The sequence below is a fragment of the Elephantulus edwardii genome, unplaced genomic scaffold (genome assembly GCF_000299155.1).
Source record: "Elephantulus edwardii isolate Elephantulus edwardi_28Jun2011 unplaced genomic scaffold, EleEdw1.0 scaffold00003, whole genome shotgun sequence".
Taxonomy (NCBI): Eukaryota; Metazoa; Chordata; class Mammalia; order Macroscelidea; family Macroscelididae; genus Elephantulus; species Elephantulus edwardii.
The window spans coordinates 404474-425006 of NW_006399753.1; the positions used below are offsets into that span (position 1 = coordinate 404474).

The following is a 20533-nucleotide window of genomic DNA, read 5'->3' on the forward strand; positions in this document are numbered from 1 at the left end:
GCTGTGCTCTTGACATAAGAGAGCATCAAGGAGTGGAGGAGACACCCAGAATGGATGTACTGAAGGGCAGGATTGGTTGGCTCTTATGACTGGGGAAGGGTAAGTAGTGGGGGTTCCCAGAGAGAGAGAGAGAGACTCAGGGAATAAGGTGTTCCTTAATTATCTTTGATCTTCTCAATAAGATCTGCTCATGAAAATTAATAAAATATAATTATAGAAAAAAAAATAAATGCACCACTGAAGAGAAAAAAAAAAAAAAAGATCTGCTCATGATGTGGGAAGAAGATTCGAGAGAGGAGAACCACCGCTACCTACAATGGCAAGAGGCAGAAAACCCTTGAAAAGGGAGTCTTCTTGGCAGTTCAAAGAGTAGCAGTCAGGAGGTGGACCAAGATCATGGAGGAGTGAAAAGAATTAGGGTAATCCAGCATGTTTTAGGTGCCTTTAGGCCAGAGGGAAAGGGCCAGGTTACACCGGGAGACAGTCAGTTTTGTAGTCTTCAGAGAATCTACCAAGGAGGTAGAGATAAAGAGACATGAAAGTGGACAGTAAAGAAAGTTTCTGTATAGGAAACCTCTGACCATTTGGCATTTTAGTATTTATGTTTTGAAGGCCAGGTGGTTTGAACGAGTCAAATTTAGGTGAAAAAATTTGAGATTGATTTAAATTAGGAGCATAATTCTGAATGTGCACAGGTTCTAGAGGAGGCTGATTAGGCATAATGCTGAAGATGTGTGAATTTTAGATTAGGCAAAATGCCAGAGATGATGCGTTATGCCGGAGATGAGGCAGAATGCCGGAGATTAGGCATAATGTCGGACGTGTGGAGGTGCATTTCAGAGGAGGAGACCTGTCCCTGGGACAGGTCCTGCCTCTCTATTGAGGTAAAGTAGAGCCGGGGCATGTAGAATCTGGCAGAATTGGATGTCTCTGCGACTGCCAGAAACGTTCTGACAGCAGAGAAAGTGTCATATCATTGGTGTCAGGAGGGGGCCTGTGGGGCCTGGACGGCAAGGGAAAGGGAAAGGAGAGTTGATTGGTTTCTAGGAGCCTCAGGCAGAGACCGTTGGGCTATTACCTTCGAGGGATGGTTTTAGGAAAACCAGATGAGGTGGATTGCTACAGTAACTAGGGCAATGGGGGTAGGTGTATGGGAGTCAGTGAGACTGACTCAGGACAGGGCAGACTTCAGAACTCATATAGGGTTGCTGTGAGTCACAGGCGACTTGACAGCACATAACAACAACATTCTGTGTATCCTAAAACCCATTTGTCACCCTTCCCCTGGTCTTTTCTGCACTAGGAGCAGCTTTCCTGCCATAGTCCCTCATCCCCTGAAAATGGATGCCAGCACCAAGTTTGTCTCCACCCCTTCCCAGATCAAGAGTGCCTGTCTCTTAGCTGCTGAGCTGTCTGTCCATTGTCTGCAGAGGCGCTGAAATAACCAGACACATTGACCGATGTGAACTTCAGCTGTTTTGACAACCCCACGTTCCTTGATTTCATTTATCCCTAGGGGCAGCTTCCAAACCAGCACCATCTCAAGGAATATTAACCCAGCAGCCAAATTAATTGGGGCTGGGGCTGCCAGAGTCAGAGGCTGGCTCTGGAGTTGCAATGGGGCCTGTGTTTGGGAGCCTCATCCTTGGTTAGGCCAGGAATCCTTCTCTAAAGCAGTGGTTCTTCTCCCACATCATTCTGGTCTTAGCCCTCTCAGACGCCTGGGCCTCTTTTGCCTGATGGTGGCCTCTTTGGTCCTCATTGCCATGTGAAGGAGCTGTCTCCAGCTCCCAGTTTGTTGCTTCCTGGCAGCCCCTCCCACCCCCCACCCCACCCCAGGTCTCATCTACCCTGTATGTTCCTGTCCCCATACCTCCCCAGACAGCCTAGGGAAAGTGATTGCAAAGGGAAGATAAATAAATACTGTTTTCATAAGAAAAAAAAACCCCAAAGACCAGTTTGTTGTCTTGTATAAAGACTATGCAAACAATTAGTGTGACTGGTTACAGCAAATCTGTGGAAAGACCAACTTGATCTAACATCTGTCCATTGATTACCAAACACAGCACCCAAGGTGAGGTGGGAGGAGCTCAGGCAGTTTATGAGTTTACGAAGATGGCAAAAAGCTGCCTCTGTATGTCCATTAACCTGACTGCTCAGATGTAGTTGCCTAAGCTTAGGAATATTAGATAAAAAAAAAGAGGTGAGAGAGAGAAAGAAAGAAGCTGGTACTAGGTAGTGACAGGCCTTTTTAAGTAGACCTGAGAGGGACTCCAAGAAATTTGGTGCAGAGAGAACAGAGCAGGCAGATAAAAGCAGTTTCCTTGTATACAGGCTGTTAAGGAGATTTAAAGTGGATGGTAGTTTGCTCAGGAATTTGGGGGCAAGGATCCTTGTGGGTATGTGATTAGGCCCAGGGCCTTATCAGGATCTGGTCATCCAGTCACTTTGTCAGAATGTGGCCAAGCCTTCTCAATACATTCCTCAAGGAATGGTCAGGCCTGGGGGGAACTGTGACATTCTTCTTCCATGGATGATGGTAGATAAGCTGCCTAAATAAGTCCTATTAACCTGATTGATTAACCAGCTGTGAGACTGTTTATTCCAGGAGCTAAGGATTTCTAATCAAGTCACCCTGAGGAAAAAAAACATAAGAAATGACTTGAACAAAGGAAACACCATCATGAAAGAAACCTGCTGACTTCCTACCTCCACACACACAGCACATGTGACACTGACACCATCAGGACCTGCCTTTCAGGGGCAGCCTCAGGGCACCTAATAACAAGGGGAAGCTTCTAGAGACAGCATTCAAAGTCTTCAGCAGTAGAGAACACAAGGCTGAGCTGAGAAGAAAACAAAAGGTAAGAGACACAGCCGCTCTTGTAGACTGTTGTTGGGCCCTTTCCATAAAATCAAGGGGAAAAGAGTTAAGAGAAGGAGACATTGTATTGTGGAACAAGCAGCCTTATCAGACCGCTGGGCACTTCCTTCCTCGATCCTTCTCACATTCATTCCTTTTACCTACTTCTTGAACCACCCCCTTAAAAAGCCTGGCTTGGTCCTGAGAGGATCTAGGTTGCTGCTTTCTCCCAAATCACTGGGTCTGAATAAAGCACGTGTCGAAGATTCAATTCTTGTCTCTATGCAATTGGCTCATAGGGACATGCAGCGGAAGTTGCAGTGTCTCAGAAGGTTATAGAATCTCAGGACGTTACAATCTCAGGAAGATACAGTGTCCCAGGAGGTTATAGTTTCAGGAAGATACAGTGTCCCAGGAGGTTATAGTTTCCCAGGAGGTTATAGTTTCAGGAAGATACAGTGTCCCAGGAGGTTATAGTCTCAGAAGTCACAGTCTCAGGCGGAACCAGCCTGATTTTAAGTCCTCTCATTTATCTCCCCTCTTCTGGGTTGACTCTTTCATTTATTTCTTCAGGTGGTTTTTTATTTTGTCTTTCCCCTCCACAGAGTACCTACTACAAAGCCACCTTTGTTGACATGTAGGGTATTTGTGACATAATTTTTTTTTATAATTTTTAATCGTGATTTTAATGAAAGTTTACAGAAAACTTGGATTTCCTTTCATTCATTCATTTCCCTCCCTATTGGTCCCCCCAGTTCACTTTTCTCTTTAAAAAATGTATTCATTGTGCACAAGACATGTTTCTTTTACACAATTGAGAGAATAGAATTTCTCCAGGTGTGGCCACTCTCCTTTTCTGGGACTCTCTCCTCTCCAGTGTTGCTCTTGTACTTTCTTCCCTGTGGGAGATGCCCTTGACCCATTGAGCACACGTGCTCCCCTTGGAAGCTCTTTCTTTTTCTCATCTCTTTTATTCCTTGCTTTTATGGAAGGAGGCCTAATGACAGTCTACACAAGAGCAGCCGTGCCTCTTAGCTTTTACTTTCTGCTCAGCTCAGCCTTGTGGTCTCTGTTGCTGCACATTTTGAAGGTTCTGAGTTAAGCTGTCCCTTGTTGTTGTTAGGTGCCCTGAGTGGAGCATAACATAGTGACCCCACAAACAGCAGGTCAAAATTTACCATCTCTGATATACTCGAGCCCATTGCTATAGTAACTGTGGGAATCCATCTCATTGAGGGTCTTCCTCTTTTTCTAACCATCCACCTTTTCAAGCAGGGTATCCCTTTCCAAGGAGTAGCCCCTACTGACCATACGCCCAAATCCTGGCCACTAAGCACTATGGTTGCACTTTCTCTAAGACAGACTTGTTTGTCCTTTTGACAATACTGGGATATTCAGTACTCTTCTCCAACGCCACAATTCAAAAGTATCCGTCCTATGGGTAACCTCAAATTATCTTTCTAAGTTTTGCACTCTGTTTCTAAAAAATTTCATGTTAAGTGCTGGTACCAGTGTGGAAGATACTCAGGGCCATACACCTCAGAGAGGACCAGCAAGTTTTCTTTAGAAGGTTGCCTCAAACACACAAACACCGGATAAATGAGGAAAGAAAATTTATTGACAGCAAAGAGAAATTTCTTAATGACAGTACGCTGTCTAAGGAACAGACAGCAGGTCTTCTTGAGGGAGAGAAAGACATTGGTTTGAGTAGGAGTTAACTTCCTGGCTGATGGTCTGTTCTACAGTACCATCAACCAGGAAGAAGAACTCCTACTCAAACCAATGTCTTTTTCTTCCTGGTTGGGTTTCTTCTCCTGTGGCCAGCTCTGGTTGGTGGAGAGAGGTAAAATCTTCCATATATGGAAGTCATCTCCTGTGGTGGGCGGTGCTGAGCAGGACATGCCATGGCTGCCTGCACCCTGCAGCTTCCTGGAGCAGTCCCCTGTCCTTGTCACCGTGTGCCTTTTGTTCTCTCTGACACTAACATACCCACTGAGAGATGTGGATCTTAAAAATCTTTTTGGAATTGGGTATTGTTAATTCTGGATACTTTCTGCTGATTATGGAATGCAGCTCCATCCCTAAGTTCTACTTCCTCTGTTAACATTTAGAGAAATTTTGGGGGCTACAGGAATAAATAAGGTTAAGGGGTTGGTGGTGCCAGGATCAGCTCAGGCTAACTTAGAGTCTTCTTGCACTAGCATCATTTGTACTAGAAGTCATATGGTCTAGAAGATAAAAACTTAAAAAGCATGTTAGAAAAATGGTCTTAGCAGTTATAGCAATAGCAGGGACATATCTGCTTCTTGCACTGAGATAATACCATCAAGAGTGAACTTGATTTGCGTGCCTTTATCTATTTTAAGTGCAGAATATTTCAACATTAATAATATTTTCAAATAAATTGAAAATAAAATTCCCTTAATCTTACACTTAATTCACTTATTTTTAATCCTTACTTGCTTTTATATTTGAACAAAGGCTGACTCCCACTATCTTCTTTCTAAATGAACTTAGTACCATCCTTACTACCTTTCTGCTTGGCCTCAGGTTTACACACACTTTCTTATGCCTTCTACAACTGGTTAGTCAATTTTGTCAAATACTCCTATTTTCCTTGCCTCTTAGGGATGGAGGAAGTTTGCACTTTAGCTTCAGGTAATACACAGGCTTAATTTAGTAACTTACACAACTTTTAGGAGGTTTTTTTTTTATTTTGTTGTTGTTGTGTACGATAGAATTGGAGCCAGCTGACACAGGAGGAGATTGCCCCTCCTCCAGCAGAGCATCTGGTGGTTTTGAACCACGTGCCTTTGGGATCTTAGCACAGCTTCTTGCCACTAGGCCACTAGAGCTCTCTGTTTTAGAAGTTTTTACCAACATTTCTGTTTCTTGAAACTTCTGAAGATTTATGGTTCATTTGCTCCTTTATAAGTAGGTGATAAAAGCATCTGAATAACCTACAACCAGGAGAAGATAACGTAGATGAATGGGATCTTCTAAGACTCAAATCCCTATGCACATCCAAAAACTTCTCCAACAGGGTAAAAAGGGAAGCCACTGACTGGGAAAAAGTATTTGGTAATAACATATCAGATAAAGGAATTATATCCAGAATTTATGAAATACTTGAGCACCACAACAAGATAAAGGTAAAGAATCCAATAGAAAAATGGGCACAGGATATGAACAGGCACTTCACCGAAGAAGACATTCAGATGGCTAACAAGCACATGAAGAAATGCTCAAAATCCCTAGCCCTAAGAGAGATGCAAATTAAAACAACTATGAGATATCATCTCACCCCAGTCAAAATAGCAAAATTTAACAGAACAGCAAGCAACAAATGCTGGCGAGGTTGTGGAGAAACTGGAACCCTGATTCACTGTTGGTGGGAGTGTAAAATGGTGCAACCCCTGTGGAAAGCAGTATGGCGCTTTCTCAAAAAGTTGCAAATAGAGATACCATTTGACCCAGCAATTCCACTACTGGGAATATACCCTGAAGAGACCATAGCTGACATCCAAGCAGATATATGCACACCCATGTTCATTGCAGCTTTGTTCACAATAGCAAGGAGTTGGAAACAACCTAAGTGCCCATCAACAAACGAATGGCTAGAGAAGCTGTGGTATATTCGCACAATGGAATACTATGCTGCATTAAAAAACAAGGAACTCATGCAATATTATTCAAAATGGTTGACTCTGGAGAACATTATGCTGAGTGAAATATCCCAGTCACAAAAGGACAAATATGGCATGATGCCACTGTTGTAGAATGGGACTAACCTCGAGGTTGGGGAGAGACTGAGTAAGATGGGTTCAATGATGTGTGCTGCACTGAGGCGGAGGAGGGAGAAAACTGTTTAAAAGAGATATGTGACTAGGTATTTCTGTCATCACAGGAGTCTAGAGCGATGGCTACATGGTAGAAGGGACCTGGGGGAGGGTTTGTAAAACAATGAAAGAACCTTTTCTTTTACTTTTCCATAATTTTTGACTCATGTACTTATAACTTGCTAGTTAAATTTGTGTCTTCTAGGTTGCAACACCCTCATGATACATCCTCAAGGATATGAACATGTACAGCCAAACACAATAAGAGTGCATCTAAATTCCAAAATCAATATCCATAATAGTCTATGTGTTTCTTACTGCCAAAGGGGCCCTTTAGAGTAGTGAGAGAAAATCTTCACCCTGAAACCCACAGCGTCCCTTTTCAGCAGGAAGTAGCTAAGAGAATATGCCATCCCCTTTTCCTTATGAATCAGGGTGAAGTCTCTCTCAGGGAGGAGTGATAGGGAATGGCAAAGGACACACTGACAAAGGAGATTAATCAGAACTGGCTTTGACAAGCACTGTGGCAATTGGACAATTAAAACAGACATTGGGGGGGGGGGGAAGAAGAACGAACCGGGGAGAGAGAATGGTGCAGCAATGAAGGAATGAAAACCCAAAATCCCTGTAAATGTTCATTAAAACTAATAAAATTTAATAATAATAATTTAAAAAGCATCTGAATCATATGGTAAAAGAGAAATGCCTTCAATAATTAACATGACAGCACCAGTATAACAAAACTACAGAAGAGGTTTTTTTTAAGTTATATCTTAGCAACAGTCCTGTGACAAATGTAGCACTGTCAGACCTTTCTGTCACAATCTCAGGATGACTTCTAGCTTTGTTTTCAAGATAAGGGCAAACTGACCTTGAGTTACCATTTATCATCATTATTTCTTTTACTTTGTTTGCCACAGAGATTCCCCATACTTTTGGAGGGAGTTGAATTTAAAGCTTTTGGGGAATGTCTTTTCCCAGTTGTGTGTTTTGTTTGTTTGTTTTTTCTTATGAAAATGCTGGCACTTGATGTAGCCAGAAAGCAAACCTTGTAGTTCTTATAGACTTTAATGTTGGACACTCAGACTTGTAAACAGAGAATGCAAGATAGAAGTATCTTGAATTTTGCATAAAGCTGCAAGGTAAAAGTTTTGGTTTTTAAATTATTACTTATGCTTACACTCAACTCTATACTATACTGGGGATAAGGGCCTTACAAGAAGAGGTGGAATTGAGAAAGCGGCCATCTCATTAAGAACTCAATTAGCTTTTACATCAACAGCAACTTGGGGTTCAACTGGCAGGATGGAGGTGCTTATTCCATCAGTGGGGCCTCATCAGCTGACCTCCTCTAATGCTTTTGTCATTGCCAGGTCAGAGGCCTGGTGCTGTGGATGACCTTGAAGGAGGTCACCAACACAACCTGCTTTAAAACAGCCTGGACGCTCTGCCTTCTTTTTTATTTTTTTGCATAGAATTCTTTCCTTTTTATAATTTTTATCTTGTATTTGATTGTATACAAAGACAGTCTGCCTTCTAATGACGTGCCCTTTCATGTTACTGCTAATCAGACTGTGATTTACTCAGTCCTGTGCGCCCCAGGAGAGTTGTGGTCCCCATCAGTGACCCTGAGCTGTGTAGGTGGTATGACCAGCAACAGGGCCTAGTTTTTTTTCTCTTTTCAGTTTCACTGGCCCTATCTTGATTATTTAAAGTTTGAAAGCCTCTCTTCACCATCTGAGACAGGAGTTTACGGGCTTAGTTCTAGCTTTTTCTGTTACTTTGCAGCACTATTCTTACAATGAGTTTCCTAAATTTAACTCCTCCTCACTGATGCTCAAGAAGCTTGTATGAAGGGCAGAACAGCGAGTATGAGAAGTTTGTGTGTGTGGTGGTGTTGTGTACCGTCAAGTCGGATCCGACTGGGACAGGAAGGAGATTGACTCTCCTCCAGCAAAGCATCTGGTGGATCCAAACCGTGAGAGAAGTTTTTACAGTATGTTTTTTTCCCACTGAGTATTTTGGCCTGGTAATTGTGTCTCAGGCTAACTGCTTAAAGTTTTGAGAAAACTTGCATCTGCATGCTAAAATTAATAATTCTTAACTATAGATTTCAAAGTAGGCAGGCTAAGAAAAGGAAGCTTATCAAGAGATAAACCTCATCCTTTGCTGCCTCTTGTTGTTATGTGCTGTCGAGTCACTTGTTACTCATAGTGACTCTATGTACAACAGTTCTAAACCCTGCTCTATCCTGAGCCAACCTTATTGTCTCTGACACACCTTTACTCCAGTCACTGAGTCAATCCATCTCATCCAAAGTCTTCCTCTCTTGCACTGTCCTTCCACCTTCCCAAGCATGATGTCCCTCTCCAAGGGTTGGTCCCTTCTTGCAACATGTCCAAAGTATGTCAGATGAAGCTTCAGAATCCTTGCCTCCAAGGAGCAGCCTGGTTTCACCCTCTCTAGGATGAACCTGTTTGTTCTCAGAGCAGTCCATGGTATATTCAATATGCTTCTCCAGCAGCACAACTCAAAGGCATCAATTCTCCTTCTATTATCCATAATCATTGTCCAGCTCTCTGATTTATAGCAAGTAATTGGGAAGACCATGGCCTATATCGGGGCACCTTAGTCTCCAGACGGACATCGTTGCTCTTCAATACTCTGGAGATGTCCCTGACAACAGACTTTCCCAATGCAATTTGTCTTTTGATTTCCTAGCTGCTTGTCCCAAGAGTGTTGGTTGTGGAGCCAAGCAAACTGAAACTGTTAATCTCAATCTCTTCACCATCTATCATGATGTTGCTAACTGGCCCAATAGTGAGAATCTTTGTTCTCTTGATGTTGAGCTTCAATCTATATGGAAGGTTGCAGTCTTTGACCCTCTGCAGCAAGTGCTTCAGTTCCTCCTCAGTTTCAGCAAGCAGGGTTTTATTATCTGCATGACACAGGTGTTGATAAGTCTTCCTCCAATCCTGATGCCACATTCCTCCTCATAGAGCCCATGAGCAAGAGCCTGTGGTGAGGAAGGAAGAAGTTCAAGCTGCTATGAAAGAACTGGCAAAAAACAAGGCCCAAGAAATTTACAGCATAATAATTGGCATATTTCAACAGACACTGCCCTGGATGCACTTGCCAAGTTGTGCCAAGAAATGTGAAGGACAACCAGCTGGCCAATTGACTGAAAGAGAGATTTATTATTTGTTCCCATTCCAAAGGTGACCTGACAGAGTGTGAAAATTATCGAACAATAGCATTAATATCACATGTAAACAAAATTCTGCTAAAAATTATTGAAAAATGACTGGACTAGCACACCAACAGAGAATTGCCTAAGTGCAGGCTGGGTTTAGAAGAGGTCATGGTACTGGGGATATTATAGCTAATGTTAGATGGATCTTGGCCAAAAGCAGAGAATACCAGAGGAATGTCTGTGTTTCATTGACTGTGCAATGACATTTGACTGTGTGCATCACAGAAAACTGTGGCTAACTCTGAGAAGAATGGGAATCTCAAAATACTTGATTGTGCTTATGTGAAACCTATACTTTAATCAGGAGACCGTCATCAGAACAGAGCAAGGAAACACTGCATGGTTTATAATTGGGAAGGGTGTATGCCAGTGATGTGTCCTATCTCCCTATTTTTTCAATCTTTGCTGCTGACAAACTTTAAAATAACTTAATTTAAACTGTAGTTAAACACTTTTACAAAAGAACTACATCTCTTTCTCTTTATACCATCTGAAGTCAAGCTGAAAACCTTTCCATTCTTCAGAAGGCATCCCAAAGGACTATTACCAGGTGTGCTGTGGTTGTTCGCCTTTGAGTCGGAACTGATTTATAGCTGATCCTCCAGGGGGTTTTCAGAGGCACTAAATCACACAGGAGGAGACTGCCCATCTTTCTCCCATAAAGTGGCTGGTGGATTTGAACTACTTGCCCTTGAGATTGCAGCACAGCTTCTTACCACTAGGCCACTGTAGTTCAGTTATAAACTGGATTTGTCTCATGATTCTCTGGCCCCATTTCCTCCCAGTTTCAGCCACTGACTGAACATATTTTATATTTTATAGCCCGATGAAAAACACAAAAGAGAGGTGGTGACAGAGCAAGCAGATTTGGTGCTCAGAAGTTAGTATCCCAACTTGGAGCATCCTGTCACAGTAGACCCAATGCAGGTCCCCTTTTAGAAGAGTTGTGCTCAACTGGTGGTGTCCATATCCTTTACTGGTTCTGGCTGTCCTCTCAGAGCCTCTGGTCAGGTGCCCTACATCTGCACTGGGACCCCTGTGGTCCTCTGCTCACTCATTTTCTCCTAGTTTCAACCTCCACTTTTAACTTAGCAGTAGCTCTTATTCCTACAACAATTCTCTTCACTTAAACATACTTCTGCCTCCTTCATACTTTGATCTTGTCGTCTTCTGCTTCCAGAGTCAATGCTCAATAATAATTTTTGGGAGTTTTGGAAGGGTGAAGTTCTCTACTTTTAACACTTAAAAAATATGCAAAACATCCCCTCTTTAGTTCTTTTCAGTCTTAGGCACACAAATTATTTTTTCAATTTTAATTTTATTATTTTTGTGTGTTTGTACCATCAAATCGAATCTGACTGGTACAGGAGGACATTGTCCCTCCTTCTCCAGCAGAGTGTCTGGTGGATTCAAACTGCACACCTCTGGGATTTCAGTGCAGCTTCTTGCCACTAGGCCACCAGAGCTCGCCCACATTGTACCGTCAAATCAGATCTGACTGGTACAGGAGGAGATTGTTCCTCCTTCCCCAGCAGAGCATCTGGTGGATTCGAACCGTGCACCTCTGGGATTATAGCTCCTTACCTCTAGGCCACCTGAGCTCCCCTCACAAAAATGATTTTAATGAGACACTTGCAAACTGCTAGCTTGAAGAAACTCCAAGATAAGGTTAAGTCCCTTAGTACTTGCAATTCTTCCTGGCAAAGTAAATGTTGCTTAAACTAAATGAGGGCAGTAACTGACCCATATTAATTTCCATTGTAGAATTCACTCACCTCTAACCTGGAAAACAAAGGGTCTGGGGGGTGGGGGAAACAAAACCAAAAGTAGTATTTTGGAAATATGACTAAGAAAATAAACAGTATTTTGAGAGACCAGTAGAGAAAGAGACATGCTTTTAGAAGTTGTCCCTACCCACCAACAAATAAATGGATAGAAAAACTATGGTATATTCACACAGTGGAATACTATGCAGCACTGAAAAGCAAGGAACTCATAAAATATTACACTATATGGTGACTCTGGAAGACATTATGCTAAGTGAAATATCTCAGTCACAAAAGAAAAAATACTATATAACACCAGTGTTATAAAATGGGACTGGCCAAAAAAAAAATAAAATGGGACTGGCATGGGGATTGGGGATAAACTAAGAAAAAAGGGGATAAATAATGAACGTTGCATTGGAACAGACAAAGGAAAGAATTGTTTTAAAGGACCATATGATTAAGTATTATTTGTATGACAACAGTCCAGAATAAGAGGTACATAGCAAAGTGTACTGGGAGGGGAGGGAGGAAATTATGCAACAATGACTGATTTTATTCTTAAACATGAACTGGGGCTAGGGAGGAAAATGTGCAATAATGAATGAAAATCTAATTTTTCTGTAAACCTTCATTAAAATTACAGTTAAAAAAAAGAAAAGGCAGTTGCCCCTGATGCACTGATCCCATCTTCAGACTGTGGGGACAGTGTGCTCATGGAGCTATGCCTTCCGAGTCTGTTCAGGGGTGATACACTCATAACCAGCAAGAGCACAAAACTATTTTCTTCAGGAAAGAGAGGCAAAAGACAGTTAGTAAATCATAGAGAGAAAAGACATTCCAGATTCCCAAAGACACAACCTACAGGCTGCAGTGAAAAGGAAAGCAAAAGAGGACCCCAGAGGCAGAAAGTGATTGGAAGATGCAGAAGGGCAGTCACAATGTGTCTCAGGGCCTCCTAAATCATGGGAGTGTCCAGGCTTCGGCTGATCAAATCATGTGACCCTGGATACACTTAACTATCTTCACACCATGGGGATGTGGTCTCATGTTGTCCTGCCCTGTGTGGGTCATCCCGGGAGGAGGAAGTGCTGCTTTGTCTTTGAGGCCACACTCCTGAGGAGCAGCCATTTCTCTCTGCATGGGGATGTGCCCCCAGCACCCTCATGAACTAGCTTCCTTTCCTGGCACTTACAAATCCCCTTTTGGCACACATTCCAATCAACAATATCATTCTCACTCAACAAAATGAACAAGAAAATCAGAACTTACTTTCTTTTTTTTTTTTTATATGGTCAAATTTTAATGCCAGTATGCCACAGAATACTAAATAAGCAAACAAGCAAAAGCCTCAAACCACTGTCAATTCTGACTGACTAGCCATTGGATTTCCAAGAGTGTAAATCGCAACAGGAGGAGACTTCTCAACTTTCTCCTGTAGACTTGCTGGCGATTCCATCTATCAGTGGTTGGGTCAGTAGCACAACTTCCTATGGACTAAGCCACCACAGCCCCCCTGTTCAGCAGTAAAAATGAGTGAGTCATGGGTGGATGGGGCAGAACTTACTTTCAATCCAGTGGCTGACCTGAAGGGAGTTTCCTGGCCAACACACCAAGTAGTTAGGTTCAGGTGTCAGGTTGAAGACACGTAGGCTCAAATGCCTTGGAGAGGACTAGTAAATTCTTTCCAGAGGAGGTTGCCACAAACACATGAGCATCAGATAAATTTATTCAGGAGAAAGAAGAAAGAAAAGTAATGTCAAGTACAGTTGTGGTGATGGTTATGTGCCATCAAGTTGCCTGCAACTCATAGCAATCCTATGTATAATATCACTGAAGCCTGCCCTGTCCTGAGCCAGTCTCATTGACTCTGACACACTTACTCCCATTGCCTTAGTTACTGTATCAATCCCTCTCATCTGAGGTCTTCCTCTCCTGCACTGTCCTTCCACCCTTCCAAGCATGATGTCTTTCTCCAAGGATCGGTCCCTCCTGGTCACATGCCCAAAGTATGTGAGATGGAGCTTCAAAATCCTTGCCTCCAAAGAGAAACCTGGTTTTACCTTCTCTAAGACAGACCTATTTGTATTTTTGGCAGTTGATGGTATGTTCAAGACTCTTTTCAGGCACCACAACTCAAAGGCATCAATTCTTCTTCTGTCATCCTTAGTCTTTATCCAGCTCTCTGATGCATAGCAAATAATTGCGAAGACCATGGCCTGGATCAGGTGCACCTTAGTCTCTGGACCGACATCATTGTTTCTCAGTACTCTAGAAAGGTCCCTGACAGCAGATTTACCTGAAGCAGTTTGTCTTTTGATTTCCTGACTGTTGGTGATAAAAGTGTTGATTGTGGATCCAAGCATGTTGTAATTGTTGACAACTTCAATCTCTTCTCCATCCATCATGGTGCTGCCAATTGTCCCAGTGGTGAGAATCTTACATGCAACTAATCATATGCAAGTTCAAGTTAAAGCTAAAGAAGGTATAATCACTTTCCTTTCAGCGCTGTGGCTGGATCGCCTCTAGTGTTCTCTGCTGTGGCAAGAAGAAAGTCTGGTTGGACCCCAATGAAACCAATGAAATTGCCAATGCCAACTCTTGGCAGCAAATCTGGAAAATCAAAAATAGCCTGATCATCCACAAGCCTGTGACTGTCCATTCTCAGGCTCGATGCCGATAAAACAACTTAGCCCGCAGGAAGGGCCGGCATACGGGTACAGGTAAGCGAAAGGGTACTGCTAGCACTCCAACGCCCGAGGAGGTGACCTGGATGAGGAGGATGATGATTTTGCACTGGCTGCTCAGAAGATACCTAGAGTCTCAGAAGATTGATCACCACGTGTGTCACAGCCTGTACCTAAAAGTAAAGGAGAATGTGTTTAAGAACAAGCAAATTCTCATGGAACACATTCACAAGCTGAAGGCAGATAAAGCCTGCAAGAAGCTTTTGGCTGACCAGGTTGAAGCCTGTAGCTCTAAGACCAAGGAGGCCCGCAAACGCCATGAGGAGCAGCTCCAGGCCAAGAAATAAGAAATCATCAAGACTCTGTCTAAAGAGGAAGTTGTTGTTGTTGTTATGTGCCATCAAGTCATTTGCGACTCATAGCGACCCTATGTACAACAGCCCTAAACCCTGCTCTATCCTGTGCCAATCTCATTGCCTCTGACACACCCATCCCGATTACCCCAGTCACTGAATCAATCCACCTCATAGAGGGTCTTCCCCTCCTGCACCATCCCTCCACCCTCCCAAGCATGATGTCCCTCTCCAAGGACCTGTCCCTCCTTGCAACATGCCCAAAGTATGTCAGACGAAGCCCCAGAATCCTTGCCTCCAAGGAGTTGCTTGGTTTAATCCTCTCCAGGATGAATCTGTTTCTTTTCTTGGCAGTCCAAGAAATAAAGCTCCTCTCCTCTCTGTACATCGTGGCCTTAGCAGTTACATAGGTAAATCATTCAATAAAATAAGCCTTTATCTGAAAACAAAAGAAGAAGTAAAATCAAATCCACAGAAATAAAAGTTTGACCTTGAGGCTATCCCACCTGAATTTAAAAACCAATTCATGAACAAGTTTGAGGCCTTGAACACTAATGAACAAAGACCAGATGAGCTGTGGGAGGATATCAAGAATATCATCTAGGAAGGATGCAAAAGGTCATTCCAAAGACAGAAGAAGACCAAAATGGATGTTAGAAGAGACTCTGAATATTGTACTAGAGCACTGAGAAGCCAAAGCAAAGGGAAGAAAGCAAGAAGTTAAGGAGCTAAAGAGAAAATTTCAAATGACAGAACGGGATGACAAGGCAAAGTATTATAATGAAATGTGCAAAGAACTGGAGTCTGAAAATGCGAAGGGCCAAATTCGCTCAGTATTTCTTAAACTGAAGGAACTAAAGAATAAATTCAAGCCTCAAGTTGCAATACTTAAAGATGCTATGGGTAGAATATGATATGATCCAGGAAGTATTAAAAGAAGATGAAAGGAGTATACAGAATCACTGTATCAAAAAGAATTGACTGAAACAGAAGAATTTCAAGAAACAACATGTGATCAAGAGGCAATGGTGATGAAGGAGGAAGTTTAGGTTGCTCTGAAGGACTTGGCAAAACATAAAGCCCCAGGAATTGATTGAATACCAACTGACATATTTCAACAAACAGATGCTACCCTGGACGTGCTCACCAGATTGTGCCAAGAAATCTGAAGGACAATTACCTGGCCAACTGACTGGAAAAGATCCATATTTGTTCCCATTCCCAAAAAAGGTGACCCGTAAAACAACCCAGTGGTAGATGGAATTTCCTCCAGGACTTAAGAACCATAAATGACATAGCTGAGCCTCTACATCTTGTGGTACCTAACCTCTACACTATAATAGAAAAAAAGTGCTAGTCTATAGGCCTTTTATTGTAAGAACCACCTTTCCTCTGTAACTTGATTTGTGCCACTATTAGAACCTCTACTCAGAATATTATTGCTTTTTAATTTTTGACTCATGTACTTTTAACTTGTTAGTTAAATTTGTATCTTCTAGGCTGCAACACTTCCATGATATGAACATAAATGGCTAAGCACAATTGATAACAGTGACTCTAAATTCCAAAATCAATCTCCATAATAGTCTATGTGTTTCCTACTGCCAAAGGGGCCCTTTAGAGTAGTGAGAGAAGATCTTCACCCTGAAACCTACAGCGTCCCTTTTCAGCAGGAAGTAGCTAAGAAAATACGCCGTCCCCTTTTCCTTATGAATCAGGGTGAAGTCTCTCTCAGGGAGGAGAGATAGGGAATGGCAAAGGACACACTGACAAAGGATATTAATCAGAACTGGCTTTAACAAGCACTGTGGCAATTGGACAATTAAAACAGTCATTCGGGGGGGGTGGAAGAAGAACTAACTGGGGAGGAGGGTAGAGAAAACAGTGCGACAATGAATGAATGAAAACCCAAAATCTCTGTAAATGTTCACTAAAACTAATAAAATTTAATAATAATTTTTAAAAAAGGTGACCCAACAGAGTGTAGAAATTCTTGTACAATATCATTTAAATCACATTCAAGTAAAATCCTGCTGAAGATTAACCACAGTACACTGTCTAAGAACCAGACACAGCAGATCTTCTGGACAGTGAGAAAGGCATGCATATAAAGTACACTAAGAAACAGACAGTGCAAACAGCAAATGCTAGCAAGGTTGTGGAGAAACTGGAACTCTTATTCCCTGTTAGTGGGAGTGTAAAATGGTGCAACAACTCTGGACGGCAGTATGGCACTTTCTCAAAAAGTTGGAAATAGAAATACCATTTGACCCATCAGTTCCACTACTGGGAATATGCCCTAAAAAAATCAGAACTGTCACCCAAACAGATATATGCACACCCATGTTTATTGCTGCATTGTTCACAATAGCAAAGAGATGGAAACAATCCAAGCGCCCATCAACAAATTAATGGATAGAGAAGCTCTGGTATATTCACACAATGGAATATTATGCAGCACTGAAAAACAAAGAATTAATGGAATATTATACAAAATGGGTGACCCTGAGGGACATTATATTGAGTGAAATATCTCAGTCACAAAAGGACAAATATTGCATAATACCACTGTTATAAAACAGGACTGACAAGGAGGTTGGGGGAAACTAAGAAAAGAGATGATAAATAATGTACACTGCATTGAAACAGATGAGTTATAGAACTTCTTAAAAGGAATATATGATTAAGGGAGCTCAGTTGGCCTAGTGGCAAGAAGCCGCACTGCAATCCCAGAGGTACATGGTTCGAATCCACCAGATGCTCTGCTGGAGAAGGAGGGGCAATCTCCTCCTGTACCAGTCAGATCCAATTTGACGGTTCACAGAAAAAAAATAAAATGAAACTATTTTTTAAAAAAGGAATATATGATTAGGTATTATTTGCATGACAACAGTCCAGAGTAAGAGCTGCATAATACAGTGGACTGGGTGGAGGCAGTGGGATTGTACAACAATGAAAAAAATTTCTTTTCAAAGAGAAAAGTGAACTAGCAGGGTTGGGCAGGGAAGGAAATGTGCAACAATGAATGAATGAAAATCCAAGTTCTCTATAACTTTCATTAGAAATCTCAATTAAAAAAAAAGAAACAGACAGTAGGGCTTCAATAGAGAAAGAAAGGCATTCGTTTGGGAAGGCATTAACTATTTAAGGGGTTCTTTTTCCTAGCTTGAGTTCTTCTTCTGTACTCATCTCTAGCTGTAGAGAGAGGTGATTTTTCCATATATTAAGTTCACCTTGTAAAAAATGCTGTCAGTACCCAGGACACTGTCTGGGCTCCTCTTTGCAACTGGAGGATCAGAGTAATTCCCTGACCAGGGCCACTCCTTGAGCTGGGAATGGTACCTTCTAGCTACCTTATCCCATATGAGTTCGCTAATGAGTTACCTACAGTGTTGACCTGACAAGCACTCATGAAATCCAATCTGAAATTCAGTTTAGCAAGAGTGAGTCTTTATTAGCTGATTTTGCAAAATTGAGTGCTCAGGTTCTGACAGAGAAGCAGGTTGGCTTGCTTTCCACAGTCCAACAAGAGTTCTTATCCTAGATCACAACGTCTTCACCCCATTCCTCTTAATCAAGTACTGGGAGGTGTACAGGGTTTCCAGGATGTCACCTATATTTTATATTCCTTTTTTTACAATCCCCTATCCAATGTCCTTCGAGACTAAGATGTACCTTACCCAGGCATGGTCTTCACAATTACTTGCTATTCACCAGAGAGCTGGAAAATGACTAAAGGTGATCGGAGAATTAATGCCTTTGAGTTGTGGTGCTAGAAAAGAGTATTAAATATACCATGGACTGCTCAAAGAACAAACAAGTATGGCCTGAAGAGGGTGAAACCAGGCTGCTTCTTAGAGGCAAGGATTTTGAAACTGTCTGACATACTTTGGACATGTTGCAAAGAGACACCAGCTCTTGGAGAGGGACATCATGCATGGAAAGGTGGAGGGAGAGTGTGAGAGAGGAAGATCCTGGATGAGATGGATTGACTCAGTGACTGGGGTAATGAGGGTAGATGTGTCAGAGATGATTATGTTAGCTCAAGATCTAACAAGGTTCTAAGCTATTGCACATAGGGTCGCTATGGCATGTGACAATATTTTTCCCTTCCCCCTTTATTTTGCTTGGTTACTCATTTTGGAGGATCCTTTATTCTTTTTTACCATAGTCTGTTCTTCCCTTCCCCCTTATCTTACACATTCCAGAGTCTCTATAATTTATCACGTTAGTTAATAATTTGTTTCTTTTGGTTTAGTTTGTGACTTATTACCCCAGATTTGTGTTCTCCTACTCTGAAGATAGGCCAGTCTAAACTATTTTTTACAACTTTCTACTGTGGTGTTTTTCAGACAGAAAACAAAGGTATTATAGGAATGGTGTGGCCGATTGATATTGCAGAGTCCTGCATGTAAGAAAGAAGAATACATGTATCTTCTCTTCAATATTACAAGATGGAGTTAAAGCTGAAACAAGGACCTTTTTCTAAAATTATTAAGAGAAACTCCCTTGTCCTTGTACTCTTCTTGTGAAAAAGCCAAGGCCAGCTCTTGGTGCCTGAAACAAAGACATTCCAACCTTCTTTATGTCCTAGCCCCCTCCTTTCAAACACAGGCCAAAGTAGGAAACCAGGCAGGAACAAGAGTGTGAGGTTGAAACCCTTTGCCAGTAGAGTGAGACACACCCTTAGCTTTTGCATGAGGGATAAAACCCAAGCAGACTGTCTGCTCGTGTGCTTGTTGGTCTTGGTGTGCTTGTTAGGTCTACCCAAGCATCCTTCTGCAGAAGTAAAAACTGTCTTGCAGAGATCCTTTGTTCTGCCATGTTTGTCACAACACCAAGCCATATTTCTAACATGCAGAAGCCCTGTGTCCTCATGCCACATTACCTCTGACCCTAACAAGTCATATTGATCATGTGGACATTTCCCAGCTCCTCTGGATTAAGATCTAAGAAAGCAGATGGGCCTGTTTGTCTCAGCGCCACAGTTAGAGAAGTCCAGTACAGCTGGTTTACTGTCTGGTCTTCTTTTGCGGTCCTTTTTATTTTTTTTTTCTATATTTTATTAATTTTCATAAACATTTACAGAGATTTTGGGTTTCCATTCATTCCTTGTTGCACTATTCTCTCTACCCTCCTCCCAGTTTGTTCTTGTCCAAATGCCACAGTGCCTGTCAAAGCCAGTTCTGATTAATCTTCTTTGCCATTTTTTTTGTGGTCCTCTTTAAATTCACAGGAGGTAATAGCCTCAGTCCCAGGGGCTTCTTTTTATTATTAGGGTCAGGGAAGTTTGGCTTATCTGCTTTTCCTGGGTCTGCTCAAACATGATACAATGTTCCTAATCAGTTAACAATCTGGTGAATAGGACCTGAATGTCTGTTCAGCATGGAGATAATGGAAACTATTCCACTTTACCCAGGGTTCAGTCTGAGAGATGGGGTTGTGATTTTTCCAGTTCTACAAATTGGAAGTAGAGAAGGGGTGTGCACCAGCAATGACTATGTAGGTGCCCCTCTTTGTACAGCCCTGAAGGGATATCCTTATGTGAAAATTGCCCAGCCAGGGTTCCTGTGGCACCTGCTAGTACACATCCTGGCAGAAGAGATCACACCTGAACTTGGCTCTTGCCATCTCATTTCTGCCTCTTGGGGTGTTTGAATCTGCTTTTGGGCCCAGGCAAGTGGTTTCAGCTCTTGTATTTCACTCTTTAGTTTCTGCTGCTAGAGAACTCACCAGAACTCAACTATACATTATTAGGTTTTCACACTGGAC

The 20533-nt window shown here is 42.1% G+C and overlaps 1 pseudogene; it reads left to right on the top strand.

Annotated features, from left to right (window-relative positions):
* The first annotated feature begins 812 nt into the window (after positions 1-812).
* LOC102872735 overlaps positions 813-20533 on the top strand; it is a 36774-nt pseudogene continuing 17053 nt past the window's right edge.